This window comes from Cuculus canorus, chromosome 1 (assembly GCF_017976375.1).
Source record: "Cuculus canorus isolate bCucCan1 chromosome 1, bCucCan1.pri, whole genome shotgun sequence".
Classification (NCBI taxonomy): domain Eukaryota; kingdom Metazoa; phylum Chordata; class Aves; order Cuculiformes; family Cuculidae; genus Cuculus; species Cuculus canorus.
The window spans coordinates 156,199,323-156,204,733 of record NC_071401.1 but is presented as its reverse complement, the minus strand read 5'-3'; positions in this window follow the sequence as shown (position 1 = coordinate 156,204,733).

Below are 5,411 nucleotides of genomic sequence, written 5' to 3'. Positions count from 1 at the left end.
TATTAGTGGCTGTGAGTGGCTTGTCTATGTACTGCTCCATAGCCAGAGCATTATAGTTGGAATTACTTAGCAAGTATTATCTACTTTGGACAGAGTCATGGAGCTGGAGGTATGTGCATGAGAAGACGTTCTGCCCCACCTGAGTCTTATCTCCTCTGGACACCATCAGAGCTTGTGAGAAAACCTCAGGGGCAACAGAATCAGACCCTGGGCAAAATGTGCATGGGAAGTGCACATCCTTGTGTGCAGGTTGGACTTGTGGGCTGGCACCACGGAGGGAAGGAAAAGGGCCCCCCACATTTTCCCAACAGTATTCCTTTCTGGATCACTGCAGATTCCTAGACGTATTGCCATCAGAGAAGCCTGACGGTGCAAGGGAGCTGTGCTTGCCACGGAGGCATGGCACAGACCCACAGCAGCTCTGCAACCCAGTGTGGGCTTCCCACGGAGGGGATTTCTCACAGGAGGGAAGTCCCAGGCAGTTCTTCCACTTCTGCAGCTCCCCTGACCTCAGAGCAACTTAGTATGGGGAAAAGCTGTCGGTGAGTGTACAGATGTTAAAAACTCTGCCGACGCATCTCATTCTTAATCTACAGCACTCTCTGCATTGCCTTTCCTTTGACTCTGATTCAGTGAAACCCTCATGGCTCTCTCGGCTTGGGGAGATGCCCACGTCAATCCAAATGTCAAGTGTTGTGGGAGCATCTTTTCCAGGCTGCACGTCTCCATGCCCTGCTCACTTGCAGGTCCTGAGCAAACCAGGAGGGGAGGCAGTGGGGTTCAACAGAGGTGCCAAGCTCTGGGGGAACGGGTTAGGTTTGTTTCTCGGTATAGGAGGAAGGGGTGGTTTGCTGAGATGAGTCTTTCACTTTTCTCCTTCTCCCCTCTTCTCCTCTCCCCTGAGCACCTCAGCAGAGCCTTGCTCTCAGCTCAATGAAAGTAGGGCAGAGTCTAACCACATTTCAAGCTGTCTGTGTTTTTGGATTCTGGGTAGCTGCGATCTCTATCTGTTCCTAGAAAAGATTTAAACAACTTATAAACCACAGCTGAGCAGAGATAATAAAGGAAGCAGTAGTAGGGTGGGGAAGGATCTCCCCAGTGCATGCAGAATGAGAGGAGAGGAGCTCTGTGGGAGAAACTGAGGACTTGTTTTCTGTGGTAGAGGGTCTCCACATGGCTACTTGGGCTACAGGAGGACCTAGGAGGCTGCCTTAGGTTTGCCTCAACAACTATTAGTAGGCATGTAAAAAATGTGTGTGTACGTGTATAAACATACATATACATGAAGATCAAGTGAAGTTCAATTTTGTTAAGAGGGAAGGGGTCTGAACCCTGCTATGGCGTCCTCATAGTCCCACCTTCACGTGCTTGTTCTCACTGAGGTTCTGTCTCTGTGCACAAAGGACACTGTTCCTCTTGTATTCATATTTCCCATCCCTCTTGGATCCACACCTCCCATTGCAAGCTTTTTCAAGCAGGAGAGAATCCTGCAGGAGAGGGTTTGAAACACGGCTCTGCAAGGGTCTGAAAAATAAAACCTGATGATGGTCCTCTTGCACGAGGCTAAAACTGCTGATCCTGTCCTGTAATTCTGTCAGCCGGGGATATAGACGGCAGGTGGGAAACTGGGGGTGGGGAGGGGAGACAGAATCAAACACATTTCTGTATTGGCAAAAATTCTAGCAGGGAGGCGTTTCTTCCAGCAAATGCTTGTGCCAGGATGCTTTATTTAGTTTGGATAGCCAGAATAGGCTCTAGTGGTGAAAAGATGTTTTTCCACTCTAGGAGGGTATGCTAGAACAGATGTATCGACCTGTGTATGCTCCACAGTTCACGATAAAAGCAAAGTTGAGGAATTAATAGAAAAAAATAAAGCCACATTCATTCGCCAGCAAGACACTTAGCTACTTAATCCCTTCTCAGCCTTCCTCCCAGGAGCAGGCAGAGGCCTGGTGTGTGTGAGAAAAGCCATGCTGCTCTAAAGCGAGGATACAACTGCATGCATGTGTCTTCTGCACAGGGGCCATGCCTGAGGTCACTGTGATGAGGGTTGTGTCCACAACACCCTAAGCTGGAAATCTGCTGTAGGCCAAAGAAAGAGTCCCAGCTGAAAAAGAAAGAGGGGGGAAGACATTGGGAAAACAAACAAACCAACCAAAATAAACCACCCAGAAAAAAGTGAAGGGGGAACAAAGGAGGGAATGAGGTGGACAGGACACAGAGGAGTGACGGGTCTCCTTAGAATCATGAAATCATTAGGTTGAAAAAGACCTTTGAGATCATCACCTCCAACCGTACCTGTCCACTACTGAATCATGTCCCCAAGCACCTCATCTACCTGCCTTTTAAACACTTGCAGGGATGGGGACTCAACCACCTCCCTGGGCAGCCTCTGCTAGTGCTTGAGAACCCTTTCCGTGAAGAAATTTTTCTGAATGCCCAATCTAAACTTCCCCTGATGTAGCTTAAGGCCATTCTCTCTTGTCCTATCACCTATCACTTGGGAGAAGAACCAGCTCAAGGGGAAGGAGCTTGGATTTTGAGGCAGCTGTGAGGCAGGCCTGGCTACTGGCCAGAGGTGGTCTGAAGCTGCTCTCTGCCAGCGTGTGGAGAGCCAGGCTGGCACAGCTGGCTGGCTCAGAACAGGATGTGCTGGAGCCAGAGTAGCTTTCCTGTGCAGACAAGGCCAGAAGGACCATCTGGTGAGCCTGTCCCTGGCAGGTCTTTGCAGCTCCCTTGCAACCACTGCCACCTTCTCCAACCTGCCTGCCTCCCACCCTTCACCCCTTACAAAGAAGATGCACAATCCATCACTGGAGGGGGGGGATTTCAGGGTACAATGTGCGCACCTCAAGGCGTGCAGCTGGTGAGGAGAGGGGTCAGGGATTCCTGTTTAAAGTGAGCCTGGCTGGGAGCTGCAGGCGGCACGCCCCACTCCTGGTCAGCACCCTGACCCCAGCATTTTTGCTGCTAATGTGAGAAAGCTTAGGCTGGCCCAGCCGTGGCACCTTGTGGCTGGTGACATATCCTGTGGCCGTGGGAGTGCTGTGTGCCTGTGACACCTGCTCTCGCACTCCCACGCGCGTGGGGCTAGCGAGGCTGCTGCTGGGCACTCACAGCAGCTGCGTGATCTTGGGGCGCAGCAAGGAGCCTTCTGCTGTTTGTGGAGGCACTGATTTGAGGCTACCCTTGTCAAGGCAACCACAGTGAGCAAAACGCTGTCACCAGAGCCTTGACTTCTGCAGCGTTATCAGTCAGTGGCACAAAATCGGTGCCTGGGCTTTGCTAGTGGTGGAAAGTATGTAAAAAGCTTTCCCAGAAAAAAAACTAGTGTACAAATCATCTCTGCTTTCTCGCCTGCTGCAGCAAGAGCCCAGCCAGGGGCCCACACGTGGTGCCAGGAGGCCTCTGCATGCTGAGAAGTATCATTCATAATAAAACTGCGCTCTTTACCGGTGCTGCAGGAGTTTCCAGAGCGCCCTTGGTGTAGGAGGGATGGCTTGCAAGTGGCTGGGGCAGACAGTGCCAGGCGTTGGGAGGCAACGCTGCCTGTGGCTCCCCAACTTCCATCCCCAGCTGGGGGCTGCTGCCACTGAAAGGGCTCAGAAGTGACTCCGCCACCACCCCTCAGCTGCTGTTGCTGGAGGTGGCTGTGAGGGGAGCTGCTGGCGGTGGGGTGAGAGGTGTCAGGGGGGTATTGAGACCAGTGCTATTTACCATCTTTGTCAGACATGAATGGGATTGAGGGTACCCTCAGCAAGTTTGCCAACGACCCCGAGCTGTTTTGGCGTGGTTGACACACTAGAGGAAAGAGATGCCATCCAGAGGGAGCTTGACAGGCTTGAGAGGTGGGCCTGTGCGAACCTCATTAAGTCTACAAGGCCAAATGCAAGGTCCTGCACGTGGGTCAGGGCAACCCCAAGCACACATACAGGCTGGGCAAAGAATGGATTGAGAGTAGCCCTGAAGAGAAGGACTTGGGGGTGCTGGTGGATTAGAAGCTCAACATGAGCCAGCAAAACCCGCTTGCAGTCCAAAAAGCCAACTGTATCCCGGGCTGCATCAGGAGAAATGTGACCAGCAGGTCGAGGAAGGTGATTCTGCTCTTCTCCTCTGCTCTTATAAGACCCCACCTGGAGTACTGTGTTCAGTTCTGGAGTCCTCAGCACAGGAAGGACATGGATCTGTTAGAGCAAGTCCAGAGGACTCCACAAAGATGATCCGAGGGCTGGAGCACCTCCCATTTGAGGACAGGCTGAGAGAGTTGGGCTTATTCAGCCCGGAGAATGCTGAGGGAAGATCTTATAGCGGCCTTCCAGTACTTAAAGGGGCTACAGCTGGGGAGGGGCTCTCTATCAGGGAATGCAGTGATAGGACAAGGGGTAATGGTTTTCAGCTGAAAGAGGGGAGATTTAGGTTAGATATTACAAAGAAATTTTTTAACTGTGAGGGTGAGGAGGCACTGGCACAGGTTGCCCAGGGAAGTTGTGGATGCCCCATCCCTGGAAGTATTCAAAGCCAGGTTGAATGGGGTTTTGAGCAACCTGGTCTGGTGGGAGGTGTCCCTGCCCATGGCAGGGGGCTTGGAATTGGATAGTCTTTAAGGTCCCTTCCAACACAAACCGTGCTCTCATTCTAGGGGGTGACAGGTCTGGGCTGGTGTGGGGACAGTGGCCTCTGGTAGCAGAGTGGGGTGAGGAGGGCAGCGGGCAGGAGGCAGGCAGGCAACTGTGAGCAGGGATGGCTGATATCCATAACAGCGGGGCTGTGCGTCTGTCAGAGTCAGAGGTAAGGTTTATTTTCCTTTTCCACAAGCCGTCTGTCTGCTCTCTCCTGACTAACGGGCGAACCACTACTGCGGTATCTGCAGTTTGCTGAGTAAATGTTGTTCTTCAAGTTGGTGATTACAGTTAATTAGCATTAATTTTGCCTTAAATGGATCCTAGTTGTGCTTGTTTTCTCTGGGGTTACAGCTGTGGTGCTGCTGAGCAGAGGAGGTGCCAACCATTACCAGGGACAAAACACAACATCTTCCCTGGTGACCATGACAAGAGGGATGGGAGGTTGGGCCAGCATAGTACCAGCTTTTCACATGCTTCATTTTCTGAGAAAACCATATGAGCCTGGCCCTATATCCAGCTGGATGGTCAGGCCCAAAGAGTGGTTGTAAATGGAGTTAAAGCCAGCTGGAGACTGGTCACAAGCGGTGTTCTCCAGGGCTCAGTGCTGAGTCTAGTCCTGTTCAATATCTTTATCAATGATCTGGATGAAGGATTGAACGTGCCCTGAGTAAGTTTGCGGATGAAATAGCTGGGAGGAAGTGTTGATTTGCTTGAGTGTAAGAAGGCTCTGCAAAGGGACCTGTACTGGCTGGAGCGATGAGCTGAGACCAACGGGATGAGGCTCAATGA